The sequence below is a fragment of the Helianthus annuus genome, chromosome 11, assembly GCF_002127325.2.
Source record: "Helianthus annuus cultivar XRQ/B chromosome 11, HanXRQr2.0-SUNRISE, whole genome shotgun sequence".
NCBI classification, from domain to species: domain Eukaryota; kingdom Viridiplantae; phylum Streptophyta; class Magnoliopsida; order Asterales; family Asteraceae; genus Helianthus; species Helianthus annuus.
In genome coordinates, this window is record NC_035443.2 from 153,310,623 (window position 1) to 153,327,435 (window position 16,813).

The window sequence follows — 16,813 nt, forward strand, 5'->3', positions numbered from 1 at the left end:
CGTTCCCAAGGCAAATGGTACGTATCGAATGTGTGTTGATAGTAGGGCCGTCAATAAAATAACTATTAAGTACAGGTTTCCAATACCCCGCTTTGAAGACCTCCTAGATCAGTTACACGGGTCTAGGGTGTTTTCTAAAATTGATTTGCGCAGTGGTTATCACCAAATAAGAATGCGACCTGGGGATGAGTGGAAGACAACTTTTAAAACGAGGGATGGTTTGTACGAGTGGATGGTTATGCCCTTCGGGCTTTCGAATGCACCAAGTACCTTCATGCGCCTCATGAATCATATATTTAAACCTTTAATTGGTCGGTGCGTAGTTGTTTACTTCGATGACATTTTGGTTTTTAGCCCTGATTTGCAGCAACACCTGCTTCATCTCAGGCAGGTTTTCTTAATCTTACGAGACCAAAAGCTTTATGCTAACAGTGAAAAGTGTCATTTCTTGTCCTCCGAGGTATTATTTTTGGGATATCTTATTTCAGGCAACGGAATTCGCATGGACGAATCGAAGATTGAGGCAATCCTTACATGGCCCGCTCCGACTACTTTATTTGAAGTCCGGAGTTTTCACGGGTTAGCATCGTTCTATCGGCGTTTTATTCGTAACTTTAGCGCGATCGTCGCTCCCATCACTGATTGCTTGAAAGGAAAGACATTTCAATGGACGCCCGCGGCTGCCAAAGCATTCGACTGCCTAAAAAAATGTGTGACGCAAGCTCCTGTTCTAGCATTACCTAATTTCCAAAAAACGTTCCAGGTTGAGTGTGATGCGTCAGGTTTCGGGGTTGGAGGTGTCCTGAGTCAAGACGGTCGACCCATCGCTTTCTTTAGTGAGAAGCTTAGTGAGGCCAAGCAAAAGTTTAGTACTTATGACAAAGAATTTTACGCCATCGTTCGAAGTTTGGAATATTGGCGCCACTATCTCATCCATGCGGAATTCATTCTTTTTTCAGACCATCAGGCGCTTCGATACATTCAAGGTCAACTCAAGCTCAATCCCCGACATGCTAAATGGGTCGAATTTTTACAAGAATTTTCTTTTGTGATCCGCCATAAATCGGGGGCTACTAATACCGTTGCGGATGCTTTAAGTAGGAGGCGCGCCCTTCTTACTTCACTCCAAGTTCGGGTGGAATGGTTCGATAATTTTTGTGCATTATACCCGGATGACCCAGATTTTGCGGAGCTGTGGAATACGTGTCGTGTCGCTCCAACATTGGGACACTCTCTTCAAGATGGGTTTTTGTTTAAAGGGACACGGTTGTGCGTGCCTAAGTGTTCGTTACGGGATTCGATTATTCTTGAGGGACATCAGGGGGCTTTGGCCGGTCACTTTGGTCGGGATAAAACACTCAAGTTGATTAAGGAGCGGTTTTTTTGGCCAAAGATGGGGGCAGATGTGAACAGAATAGTTGATCGGTGCCATACTTGCCATATTGCAAAAACTCATAAGTCAAATGCTGGTTTATACACGCCGTTACCAGTACCCGAGGGACCATGGGAGGATGTCAGCCTTGATTTCGTTGTTGGTCTGCCCCGGACACAACGACAGAAAGATTCCATAATGGTGGTAGTCGATCGTTTTTCCAAGATGGCTCATTTTATACCTTGTGCTAAAACTTATGATGCGAGCCAAATAGCACGGTTGTATTTTGAGGAGGTTGTCCGTTTGCATGGTATTCCCAGGTCCTTGACTTCTGATCGGGATGTTAAATTTGTGGGTCATTTCTGGAGAACGTTATGGAAGAAGTTGGGATCCAGTCTTAATTTTAGCAGCGCGCACCATCCACAGAGTGACGGACAAACAGAAGTAACAAACAGGAGTCTGGGAAATTTATTACGAAGTTTGGTGGGGTCTAATCCAAAACAGTGGGATCTCGTGTTGGCTCAGGCGGAGTTTGCATACAATAGGTCCTCTCATCGGTCTACGGGCATGAGTCCGTTTTTAGTTGTGTACGGCCGGAATCCATTTACGCCATTAGATTTAGCTCCGTCTCCAACTGTTGAACATTATAGTGTTGAGGGCGACGAGCGAGCCAACCAAATTAAATCTATTCATGAGCAGGTTCGGAACGCGATTGTCAATCATAACCCTGTGTATCAAAGGAGAGCTAATGAGAAGAGGAAGCAGGTGGTTTTTCAAGCGGGAGACTTAGTGTGGGTGCATCTTAGCAAGGAGCGATTTCCGGGAGGGAAGGCAAGTAAGTTAAATCCACGGGCTGATGGGCCTTTTCGCGTGCTGGAACGTATCAACGATAATGCTTACAAGATCGAGTTGCCTGGTCATTATAACGTTTCCGCCACATTTAATGTCGCTGACCTTTCTCCTTTTGTTGCTGAGCTGGATGATCCCTTTGACTCGAGGACGAGTCCTTCCGAAGAGGGGGGGAATGATGCAATTAGGACCGGTTCGGGCTCTGGGCCAGTTAATTATGGAGTGTGGCCTGTTCGTGATGCAGGAAGCAGTAGCGGCCCAATTGAAGGCCCGGGTTGAGGCTGAACAGGGTGACTTGGGGTGCAAGCTGGAATCGTTGGTTTATCTTTTATTTAGTTGGTTTATCTTTTGTTTCTCCATGTTTATCTGGTTTTGAAGTTCGTATTTTATCGGGTTTCTTATTCCTAGTTTGGTGCCTATATTGTGGGTGGGTTAGTATAAATAGTTTTTATTTTCTAGTTGAAAAGACAGTTTTTTTTATTCTGAATTTTATTGAAAGCCGATTCCAGTTCGTTTTTGTGTTTGTTTGATCCAACTTGGTTGTGAATTGCATCAATGTGTTTTGCCCCAATTTCAAAGGTGTTGAAGGATTGCAAGGTACTATTGACAAAAAAAAAAAAAAAAAACTTATTTGAATGGTTTTTCATCAACAAGGATGGGGATAAAGCAAAATTAAAAATTTTCGCATCTAATAGACTCATATGATGATAAAGATGTTCATAGTTAACATCCCGTCGCAACGCGCGGGTATGCTTAATTAACTCGTTTGATTTTAAAAAATAATAATAATAAAACATTACGAAATGACACATTTTTTCGAGCTCGAATAAGGTATATGAATTCTTAGAGACGCCAATTACGGACAAAAAATAGAAGATATATCCTTTTGCTTACACACAATCTTATAAAGTATACGGAATTATATAGAAAATAATAATGGAATTATATGCCAAAATCGTCCCTGAGGTTTGTGGATGTTTGCCAGTTTCAATCCAAAATAACTTTTTTGTACCATATGACCCTTCACTTTTGTGATTTTTTGCCATTTTCATCCAAATGTCTAATTTGCTTTACTTTTTTTTAAGACATTTGGATGAAAATGGCAAAAAATCCCAAATCTTAGGGACGATTTTGGCAAAAAAGTTAGATGTTTGGATGAAAATGACAAAAAATCCCAAAAGTTAGGGGCAATATAGTACAAAAAGGTTGTTTTGGATGAAACTGACAAACACGTCCAAAACTCGGGGACGATTTGGACAATTTACTCAAAATAATAATTCCATTATACAGCCTTATAAAGTATACCTAATTATGTATAAAAAGTTGTTTTGGATGAAACTGACAAACACGTCCAAAACTCAGGGACGATTTTGACAATTTACTCAAACTAATAATTCCATTATACAGCCTTATAAAGTATACGTAATTATGTATAAAATAATAATTCCATTAATACTAAAAACTGATTCTTATATACACACACACAATAAAGTGTACGGAATTATATATCAAATAATAATTCCATGTATACTAAAAACTAAGACCTGATTCTTATATACACACAAACACTAGAGGGATGCCCATTATGTGGTAGAGAATACAGACACCATAACATATATAGTGTCGTTTCTATGTTTTCGAAGGCCCTAATCAAAACTACGAAGTGAAGACCCTTTTGCAAAATTATCATTTTCAACATATTTAGTAATAAAACCCTCCTCCTTTATCCGGGCTTGGGACCGGCAATTATAAACTAAAAGGTTTATAATTGGCGTAATTAAATTTTTTTTGAAAGTCGTTTTTTGTCTTTTTACATAACCGGCTTCAAAAGTTCGGATTCGATTTGACATAGCAAATAGCCTAACTACTATCACCGTTTCTAACAAATACAGTATCAAATAGCAATTGAAATCTAGCAAATATCTCCTATCACAGTTTCTAACTATTATCACAATTTCTAACACAACAATCCCTAGTTTTGTAGCAAATATCAATTAGATATAGCCTAACCAATAACAAATAACAAATAGCAATAAGAGTTTCTAAGAAATATAAAATAGGAATTGAAATCTCAACGCTTGGACTAAGTTAAAAACGGAGGCCCATATTCAATACTTAGGCACTTGGCTTGGAAGCTAATATTATTGAAGAATGAGGCCCAGAATCCAAAATCTTGAGGCCCTTAAAATTTGGAGGCCCTAAGCCTTTGCCTAAATCCACAAGCCTATTAGGCCGGCTCTGAACATATAACATGTTAATTTAATAAATTTGTATTACTTAAAGTCTTAAAGATTATCGTTATTTTGTATTATAATATATCTTTGCATGTATTATAGTATAGATATTTTGTATCTGTCATACACAAAGTTGTACTAGCTACTATGTGAGAAATTCTTACAAAAGATTTAGTTACATGTTATTTACTAGGTTTTTTCAGAATCGCCGCGTTGCGGCAAACTTTTTTTATTATTTAGTCTGTGTTTACATTTGTTTTGAAATTACTACGAGAGCGTTGCACACGAAACCACTGACAAGAATAAAAAGAAAAGATAGAAAAAACATTAAAAGATAACCCAAAGAAGATCAGCCAAAAAAGTTTTATGGTGATGATGTTGTTCGTATAAAAACCGTGGTCAGAGATAAGCAAATGGTACTGGGTACCGCTACTGAATTTTACCGAACCGAAAGATCTTAAGTACAAAGTCAGTACCGACTTTTGGCGCCTACCGGTTTTTACCTTCATATACCGGTACCGTAACCGGTATCGGTATCGGTTGGCACCGAGCTCATCCCTACCCCTGAAACTGAAAAAAAAATCATTAAAAGTTGAATAAAATAAACAAAAAAAATTGCAAGATACCGTTGTTGTTCGTACGGTACCCATGATCAGAGATGAGCAAATGGTACCAAGTAGAAGTACCGAATTTCCCGAACTAAAAGATTTTCAAAATCATTTCGGTACCAACTTTTGGCGTTTTCTGTACCAGGCTGGTGCCGGTTTTTACTTTCATGTACCGATAACTGTACCAGGCTGGTGCCGTTTATTACTTTCATGTACCGATAACGAACCAGACCGTACATGTATTTTCGATACAAGTACCAGTTGACACAAAACTTATCCACCTTAAAAAGTAAAGAAATAATTATTATTATAGTATTAAAATAATAAAAGCATAAAAAAACTATATATATTTACTTTAATATTAAAAACTATTAAAAACTGTGTTCTATTATTAACATATAAAATATATATAATATATGTTCTTACTGTTCAATACCTTAGGTTTGTTTTTAACTAGTTGATGCCCGTCCGCGTTGCGGGGCGATGGCCGAATAATTCTCAATCAATTAAAAAAAGACTACTATAATTTTCCTAGAAATAAAAACAAAAACGATGATAAGACCATAATTTTGGGCTCAGGGCAAAATTGTAATTTTTCAGTACTAATGAGTCAGTGTTAGGGAGCTCCTTGACACGAAAAAAATTAAATCGAGTCAACTAATTAAAACAAAAAACCTTTATAGTTTTGCTAAAAAAAACTAAAACGATGGGAAAAACATAATTTTTAACTGAGGGTGAATCATAATTTTAATTCAGGAATAAAATCGTAAATTAAATGAACCGACATGGGAGTGCCAGGCAGCTGCCGGCATGACTGTAATTTTACACTGGGGGCAAAATTGTAATTTCACCAGCAAAACAAACAAAAACGATGGACAAAATGTAAATTTAAGTTGAGGGCAAAATCGTAACTTGGCTGTGAGAATAAAAAAACTAATGGCAAAACTATAAATTTATACGGGCCAAAATCGTAATTTTGAACCGAGGGCAAAATTGGAATTTTTAGCTGGGAGCAAAAGCGTTAACTTATTTTTAAGTGGGGGTAAAAACATAATTTTGAACTGATGGGAAAAGCGTAATTTTAAGGGGAAAACTAATGGCACAACTGTAAATTAAACGGGGCAAAATCGTAATTTTGAACGGGGGGCAAAATTGAAATATTTAGCTGGGAGCAAAAGCGTAAATTTATTTTTAAGAGGGGGCAAAAACATAATTTTAAACTGATGATAAAATTGTAATTTTAAAGTGAGATAAAATCGTAAAATTATTGGACCACTAGAAGAGTACCAGACACTATTGCCTCTGCCGCCCATCTAGGTCAATAGACATCAACCACTATTACCCTTGATGGGGTTTGTAGATATTGAATATGTTTAAGTAATTTATGAAAGAAATCGTTTTCTTGTATTTCCACTACACAATTCATCTCTTCAAAGTCAGCCTTCTTAACCTTTCCCAAGAGTCATATATTCATCATTATTAAAGCAGCCAATACAATATCAAGGGCAAGCCATTTTCAAAAGTTGAAACGAATATAATAACCATATTCAAAACATGATATAAGTATACTAATACTAGGTGGAAGTTGAATGATTCCAGTGGTCAACTCATTACTTATTTAATTGGATATTGTTTGAAATTGTATAATATGATTAGATTAAAAACCCCATAAGAAAATTTTCTTGAAGATCAACTTAAGTTTTCCACAAACAAAAGGTCAAAGCTCAATGGAATTATATATTTTTTGTTTTTCTTTTTTGAAATTTGAAGTTATTTATTTTATTTTATTTTGTGCTTTTGAGTTTTTTTTTTTGAGGGGGGGGGGGGGGTTGAAAAGAATTTTTTGGTTAAAGTCTCGAGTACACCCCTTAAAATTCTGACACCACACCCCGTTAAATCTTAAAACCACCAACAAGTGAAGAGAAAATAAAGAAAAGAAGCGAATTGTGAAAAATGTAGAAGAAGAGTGAAGCTTGAATCTTTAATATTTTCTGGTTGTCTAGCTGCTCTAAATACAACGTCAATGTTAAATGCTAATAGGGTAGGAAGGTTAGAGACCATTACTTATTATATTAACAGTAAAGTACAATTTCTGTCCATGTGGTTTATATCCGTTCTCACATACAACCCCCATTTGAAAAAAAACCGACAATTTCAATCCACGTGGTTGGCAATTGGAATCAATAAAGTCCCTCTCTGTGACAACTCGAACTTTCAAGGTTAGCATCGTCTAATCCCGTAACCTTTAGCTCGTATTGTCACTCTTCATGTTCCACTTGATGATGTAATTATGTGTACGTTATGTGAAACTTATAAACGTGTTTGATTATACTTGGTTGTTATAAGTGAATAAATGGAAGTTGTTAAATGTTAAATGTTTATATTCTGTAAAACTCAGCCGCACACTAGTGCTGGGTCGCACACCCACTAGTGGCCGCACACCCCTTTCCTTATTCGGTTGGTTTATTCTCGGCCCAGTCTTTTCAAACCCAAGCTGGGCCCAACTCACTCAAATTGAACGCTACACACACAATTTTGTGTGTGGTTTCCATAATCTTGCAAAACACAAAATACCAAACCCTAATTCTCTCCATCCTTAGACGGCAGCTTCCTTCCTTCGAAGCTCTCCTCTTCGTGAAGCATCATCTCTCTCATTCAAGCAAACACTCTACACTCTTTCGGTTAGTATGATTCACCATTGATTTGATTTACATTCTTTGTTAACCTTGGTTATGTATTTATAAACTAAATTGAATATGGTTGATTTGAAGTTCTGTGATCATGTTGATTGTTATAGGTATATATGAGATCAAAGTATGATTTAGGGTTTTATTTATAAACTGATTTGATTCTGGTTGATCCTTAGAATGTTGTTAAACATCTAGCGTTGCATGATGATAAGGGTTGTTGATGAGTTATTTATAAGGATAACTACCATTATGAATATGGAAGTTGTGTATGATGATTAAACAAGGATCTAGTGTTTATAAACGATAGGGTTGTTGATAAATTTTATGGTGATGACAAACTGCGATTTCATGATATTAATGTTTCGTTGATGATGTGTGGTATGTTATTCATAGTTTTGATTGGATAGTATTGTTAATGATTAGAAGATGATTAGAGATCATGTGAATCTATGGAAAGTTGTGGATTTTGAAAATGTTTGTTTTGATCGTGTGGATCACAGGTGGTTAACTGTTTGACCCGTAAATTTCGGCAATGATAAACTGAACCCGCACACCCCCATTCCGCACACTTTTGTTTTACTCACCATGTGATGCCGCACACCTACTTGTCGCACACTTATATACCGTACACCCTTAGACAACATATTGTACATCTATTTGATGCATACTGCACACCTCACAGACCGCACAATAGCATGCCGCACACTCCAGTCTTGTACACCTGTTGCTGCATGAAGTACAACCCTACCAGGCATGTCCGCACACTCATGAAGATGCCGCACATCACATTGGGCCATACACTGATATTGGGCCACACACCTAAAGTGGGTCGCACACTAGTTACTGAATACACTTTGGGCTTTTGATATAAGTCTAAGTATAGCCGACATGCTCTACGTGTTAAGTGATAGTTTAATTTGCATGCTGCTTGTTAGATACGTGTAAGATATATGTGGATTATTTGTACACAACCCTAATAACAATGGTAATCATAATAGGACGTGGTTGACCATACTAGCTTAAGTAACTTAATATGCCGAGCTAAGCTAAGGTGAGTTCACACATTTCACTAAAAGCATGTATTCCCGGTGGTTGGAAACGGAAAACACTTTCCCTGGTTTGGGATTGCCTAGTATTCCTGGGGATGGAATACTGTTAATTTACTTTTTATATTGCATGTCTTTAGCGGACTAAACGGAACTCTATCTGAAAGTCACCGCACATTTATACCGACTAATCGTCGAGGCCTGGCGAACGGGATAGTAGTTAGTAGCGCTATTAGGTTTGACAAACCTCACATCGTGCCGTAGAGGACAGGAGTGAACTTTTATGCTTGGGCAACTGGTCAATGATGATAGACATTGACTTGGGGCACAAACAACATTTACAATTAGTTTCGGTATAGCATGGTTTACTAACTTAAAGATGGGGTAGCTCCCCATGACGTGTTTTATAAAAACTGAGTAACTTAACAACCTACGTTTTTGAACGAACACTGATAAACTGTGAACTCGCCAACTTTATGTTGACACACTATTACATGCTTTGCAGGCCGTTAGGTACATTTCAGGTGTAACAACCCGATTTTCGGTTGTTCCTATTCTTATCATTGTTTCATTCGTAAACGCATGTACTCCGAGATTTGATTATTACCAAGGGTTAACTACATACTTAAACGCATTTTATATCGCTTATTTATCGCATTTAAACGCTTATTACTTAAACGCTCATCGCAATGCAAACTCAACGAGAACTCAAAACGCGGATTTATTTGTATTATTTGTGTGTTTAAATGTTAAATATGTTATATGTGTTTGATACTTGCTTAAAATGCTAAAAAGCTCACTCGTGCAACTCGATTTATCATGTTAAAACGCAACGCAACACGACGCTTATTACCTCGCTAAAATACTTAAAGTACTCGAACTAACTAACGCAACCAAACCAAACACACCAAACGAACACCCAACACGTGAAACGAGAATTTCTAGCACGAAACACGTACCCTCGTACGAAGATACCACCTTCGTACGAAGGCACTGGCTTCGAATGAAGGCACCAGCTTCATACAGAACCAACAGCTCCCTCTATAAATACCCAACTCACCCTCTCATTCACAACTTGCTGCCATTTGCTCAAGAACACTCCCTACTCGCTTTCTTTTTGCATTCCAAGTAAGAATCATTATTTTTACAAGTATCACAACGATTTCCACAATGATTTTTCACGAGTTTATCTCCCGTTTCATCTAAAAACTTCCCTATTTTACGAAAACCTTCATCTTTTTCATCAAAACTTCTGATTTTGCTATGGATTTACACTTCGAGTGTATTGGGCTTAGCTTTGGCTTCCCAAGATAGAGATCTGAATATCTCGCACTCACTAAGTGTTTAATCCAAGGAAAAACTGTTTTAAACTCGATTTTTACACTAAAACGGACCAAAACCGACATATGTTTCGTTCACTGGATAGTGGGACGAAGCGGTGTCAAAACCGTCATGAAAAGGACTCGAAAACACATCTGATTCAGGCGAAAACACAGTTCCAAACGCATGAAGACACTGAAACAGCCACCTGTACGAACATGAATAGCTTGTATGAAACCCTGGCTTCGTACGAAGGCACTGCCTTCATAGAAAGGCACACTTCGTAGAACCCAGCCCAAGTTCCCACATGTGACTAAATCACTCAAAAGACCTCTCCGGCTCTAAGTTTAATCAGTAGCTTAAGGCTGGAAGGATGAACAATCGATTTTCAGAAGAAAGACATGAAGAACACTCGATTTTGGACATGGAAACCAGCAAATTGCATGAAGGCACCGCCTTCGTACGAAGCGGCCCTTCGTACAAAGGTTCTGTTTTCCCACTCGACACTTCAACTCGACCATTTCAGCACTTTGGAAGACTTATGCACTTATGTTCCTGTATGCAGGCTGATCGGCGCTCCCTCCATTCCTTTCCAGACCGTGTTTAACTGTTAAGCACGCACTGTGAGTATACTCGAACCCCTTTTCTCTTTAATGCACTTTTGGGTGTTACATACGTTCTCTATCAAAACACATCGCACATAACGCTTAAACTCTTTATAAACGCTAACCGCTCTCGCATGTTATACGTGAATCACTGAATGTTTGTTTGCTATGTTTACACATTGATGACTCGCCCTACCACCCTTAGCAACGATAGTACTATAGTTTGGACTCAGCACCTGTTTACTCAGGGGTTGTTAAGGTTTTCTTACGTACGTGCTCAATGTGGTGAACACGTATCGCGCATACTCTACCTCGCAGTCATGTTGGTTAGCTTGTATCATTGTCGATAGCTTACTTGATTCGCCTCTTTACGTCTTACATGCTGGTTATGCGTAAACACTTTATTACTATACTTATGATAAACTTGTGTACTCACCTTTACATTATTGTATTGACTTTTATTTTAACGTATGTGACAGGTTGATGGATTACTGCTGGAAATGGTTTAGGATTCTAGAAACCCGCCTAGTTGCAAGTTTTGTTATGTCATGTTTTGTTGCTTGAGAAACTACTGATTTTCGTTTCGGATTTGGTGAGATATTTGTGTGATTGTATGGGAAATTGAACCTTATTAAATATTGTCACGATTAGTCGTTATGGATTCTCTTGAGCAACCTATTCGCATCTTGCCACATCCCGATGATTCCGCCATCGGTTGGGGTGTGACACGTTGGTATCAGAGCCATAACTATAGGGAAATTCGGTAGAATTGCATGATTCGACCTAGTCTATAGTCTAAGTACAAAAACAAACCCTTCTGTACGAACCCACATACTACACCTTTGTATGAACCCACATGCTTCGTACGAAGGGAGCCTTTCCTAAGGCTAACTACTTCTATCTCTTTTCTTCTGTCTAGATGCTTACATGCCTTTCCTAAGGCTAACACAATATACACGTTTAAAGACTTGAAGATACTCGTATAACACAAATGAGTGGTTGTGTCGAGATTAGGTGTAAAAACCAAGAACTCTCGAAGCAATCACTCAATCTGTGCATTACTCTTAGCACGAGAATCTTTCGTTGAGTTAGGAGTGATATCCATATCTCGACGGAAATCTCCATTTCTATCTTGTGGTTGTTCTTACCACAGTTAGGAGCGAAGTTGTTAACATAGTGGTGAAACGTGCATCTTAATAACTCGTTCCACTCCCTAGGCTAATTTTTAAAAGATCTCACCGAAGTCTCGACTGTTCCAATGACTCAGGGCACGTAGTAACTAGAAGGACAAGGCTTCTTCAAACCTATAGGCGCAAGACCCTCTAATAAATCAGACACCACTACGTAATCACACCAAGAGTCAGATACAAGGCGCGTACCTTTCTTCGTTTCCACCTTAGGTACATCCGCCTTTGGCGCATCTGTTTTCTTGGTCGTAGTGGTAGCAGGAGTTGCGCGTCTCTTTTTCTTCGAATCAGCGCCTACGCCCAAATTTATCAAATAACCTAACCAAAGGGCAGATAAAAGTTATATTGCAATATTACCCAAGTGCAACATCAGCATAGAGTAATATTGCAATATTACTCAGATACGTAAAGGTGAGTACTTACCAGCACCAGGAGTGGTTTGCGCCTGAAGGTCTTCGTCCCTGGGGAGTTCAAAATTCCCCACAATTTGTTGGTACCACAGCTTCTCACTTGCTTCCAACGAAATAGTGGTAATTTTTCCATTCTCTCTTTTGTACGCCACCACATATAATGCAACCCCTGCAAGAGAGCAACTCTTTCAATATGCACGTATAGCATAAACAAGAAATTTTTGTGACTTACTGGTTTTCCCTTCCATATACACTAGCTTGTCAGTACGATCTGCTTTCCATAGCAAACTCATCTTTGCAGCAACTAGTGCTCTCTCCGGCAGTTGGATGGGGGGGGATTTCCTTGATGTCTTGATACCACACTTCATTAACCGGAGTAGCCATGTTCTCTACCAAAATCTCATCTACACCTCGAAAATCCATCTTCAATGGTACCACCCCCGATTTGATAAAGAAGAATTTTTGCATCCAGTCATGATATGATTTAGGGGTACAAGCAGGATTTTCTTCGCCAACGAGCATTGCTGGAACGAATAGAAGCCTAATGCACAATGCAGTTGGTAGAACACCCAGAATCGATTAACCGTTGGCTGGATACCCATCTATTGGCAAAGGAATTCGAAATGATGAATACGAACCATGCCCATCGGATGTAATTGTGACAAGTGGAACCTGTAATAACTGAGCAACTTGATCAAAAACTTCGCAACTGGTAATTGGAAATTACCATTGGCAAAATACTCCTAGAATAGAGTAATATAACCGGCCGGCGCCTGAGCCGCCATTTGGCCTTTTTGAGGGTATTTAGAACCCCAACTCGGTGGAAACTTGAAACTTGTAACGAGCTCGTTAAAGGTCTCTTCAGACCATTTTAATGGTGGTAATGTGTTAGGATCTAAGGCTGTCATGATTTGTGTTTGTTTGCATAAATGATGAAGTGCAGCGGAAATGAGTAGCAAACTTTGTAAACACAATCAAAGGAAAGAATAGATTGATAGACAATTTGCTTTTCATTGAGTCAAATGATTTACAAATAAGCAAAAGATTACAGTAAAAGCTTACAATCTAAACTCCCCCTCAGCCTGATACACCAGAGTTGGTTGCACAAGATGAAAGGATGAATTGAGGAGAAGAACTCACTCAAAACAATCAAGTGTAATAGTACAGAGTACTGTTATACTTATAGGCAAACCAAACTACTGATAAACTTCAGCTGACGTCACCATGATAGTGACATCTAACGACCTAACAAACTATAAATACTGATCTGTACAAACTACTGTTATGTAACGTCTGACATTCACTAACATACAAAACATAAGGAAACTACTGCTTCACGTTCCACTGTTGTAGCCTTAGCACAGATGTTGAGTCTTCAGTGCTTTCTTCAAAGGTGATCAGTCTTTGATAGGGCAGTGCTTGAGTCTTCAGCAACACTTAGGAAACAGCAGTAGATAGAGCAACAGAGTTTGTCTTCAGCAGTTGTTAGGTAATCATCAGAGTTTGGTTTATCAGTTGTCGTAGTTGAGCAGCACTTAAGATTATCAGCTGTTAGATAACCACTGTCAAGGGGAGAGATTAGAGTAAACTGCTGCTTATTAAGAGTCCACTGACGGGATCCGGTTTTGGCTTTACATTATCTATTCCTCTGTTAGGGTTCAATCCCAACAATCTCCCCCTGGAACAGATAATGCCAAAACCCTTCCTTATTCAGGACCTTTATTTTTCATCAGAAGTTCCATTGCTTTTCTTTTAAATTCTTTCTCAAAATCCTTGGAACTTGTATCATCCTCATCCCTGCACAGTGTAAGCTCAAGGAGATCCTGTAGATCTTCAGCACTTAGGCCTAGTGCCTGATTCCTTGATATATGCTTCACTTCACCATTGAATCTGAGCAAAGTCAATACGTGGGTCTTTTGATCAGACATCCACTTTAGTATTTTTGAACTCAATGGGTTTCTTGGGAGAGCTTTATTATCTGATGAACTTGAAGTGATTGGCCTGAAGAAGTGAAGAGCAGCATCATGAGCTTCAGACACTTGTATGAATGCTTGTTCAATGATCTTGTTGGCTTCAGCTATATCTGCTTCAACTTCTTTGTCAATCAGCTCACTGTTTGTGATGCCTGCTGATGAGTTTTGGCTTACTACTTTAACCTTTTTGGCAAGGACTTGTAGTTTAGCCAATCTTTCTTTATCTGAAGCTATTTTCTTCATAGCTTCTTCAATCTGTTCAGCTTCTTTGTTCTTATCTACTCCAGTAGATAGCATTTCCTTCTTTTCTTTACTCAGCTTTGTGACAAAATCTTCTGCTGTGCCGATCTGTGTTTCGAAAAGTTTGACTTGCTCTTGAAGCTTTTTGTAGTCAGACCTTTTAGGAGAGTTAGAGGCTTTCATCCTCTGCTTCTCAAGTCTTTCATAAGCTTCATCAGTTTGTTGCCTAGACCATTTTGATATGGCTTCAGCAGTGCCTATCTTAGCATCCACCAACTCCCTTTTCTTTCTTTTATACTCAGCAGTGAGATCAGCGATGAGTCTTTTGTACTTACTCCAGTTTGGAGCAGTTTTCTTCTTTGAAGGATCATTCTTCACCTTTTGAATCCTCTCTGCCTCACACTTTAAAGCTACTAAAGGCCATTCCTCAAACTGTTGTTCTTCAGCAGGATAGAACTTTTCTTTCATGATGTAGGCTAGAAGTTGTTCTCTAAGCTTCTTCTTTTGATCAGCCTTTTCTCTTTCTAGCTCTTGTGCAAATTCTTTTACCTGCTTTACCTTTGTGAGGTAGAACTCCAGTCTTTTAGCAAAGCCTTCTTCGCTCAGTTTCTCACTTTCACAATCAAGTTTAGCTTTAACTTTAGCTTGCCTTGCCTTTATTCTGAGATAATCATCCATGTCTTCAGCAACCATATAACCGACGAGTGAGGAGAATTTTCTTTTTGATGGGTCTGCTTCTGTATAAAACTGTCTCATCTCATCTTTGATGGCTTCTAGTTCTAGTGGATACGTTGCAGCATTTGGATCATGACTACCTTCATCAACAGTGATTGGCTTTCTTTTTATTTTTAGGAGCTGTGGTTGTGATATAGGAAGAATTAGGGCAGTTGTGGATGTCTGACTAACAGTGGTTGAAACAACTGGTGTCTCAACTGCTGTTGTCATTACAACTACTGATGTATCAGTTGTTGTCTTCTGCTTTTGAGCAGGGGATGGAGAATGAGAAATGATATTTGAAGGTGGTGATGGTGGTGGTGACTCATCATCAGGAATGAAGACCCTTCTCCTTTTTGAAGAAGAGGCTGATGATGTTTTGGGTGGATCAGTGGTTTGTGATTGGATGGCAGTGGATTGTGATTGACTAACAGTGGTTGAAACAACTGGTGCTTCAATCACTGTTGTCACTACAGCAGATGTTGTAACATCTGCTGTCTTCTGCTTTATGGCAGGAGGCAGTGGTGGTGTGGCTTTGGATGATGGTGGTTTGGTGGTTTTTGGTTTTGATGAGGATATTTGTGTTGTAGACACAGGTGGTGGTGGAACGGTAGTTGTGATGGTGTGTGATGAGGTGGTGTGTGTTGAAGGTGTGTGTGTTGATGAGATGGCAGCTGTTTGGCTACTGACAGCAGTTTTTGAAACTACTGTAGTATCAACTGTTGAAGACTTGGGTTTCTCAGGTTCAATGTGCATCCCATCTTCTATACCTTTCTTTTTCAACCTGTTTTTCTCCCCCTTTTTGGCATTATCTGCCAGAGGTGTATCCATGAAGAAAATGGCAGATGGAGCTTTCTCACTTTGAGCATTCTGTTGAATGCTGGCCTTTATAGCCTTGATATCAGCTTGAGTATCTTTGAACCGAGATTCAACCATGTTGGTCAACGTTTGCACTTGAAGAGCATGCTTTTTAGCAGCTATTTGTTGTTGTTGTTCAAGCAGTGGTTAGAGGATATTCCATAGCTCATTTGCAGCAAATGCTTGTGGAGCAGGTGCTTGAGCAGGAGGAGCAGATGATTGTGCTATTTGAGCTTGTAACAGCTGCTGCACCATATCTTTTATTTCTGCAACTGAAGATTCCAGGTTTTCAACTCTGGCCGTCAATTCATTATATCTTGAATCATCACCTGAATTAACAGGATCATCTGAATCCCCACCAGCGGTGGTTGTATCAATGTTTGACTTAGGAAGTGAATCCCAAAAATCATCCATTGATGCCCCTTGTTCTTGGTACTGGGGACTTCTTTCTTCAACAACCGATAAACCTTTGATGGTACCAGTGGTTATATTTAACTCACTGGTGGTTACCGATGTTGCCATGGAAGAAATTGCCTTCAAGGGAGTCTTAGTTATGAAACAACTGTCCAACTGAAGATCTGTTGATCCATCAGTTGTAGTTGCTGCTCCACTTGAACTACCACCAAGAGTTACTTGTAACTCAAGGGGTGTAACCTCCTCAACTGTTGCTGGGATAGCAGAGGTATGCGCATCAGACCCAGTCACTT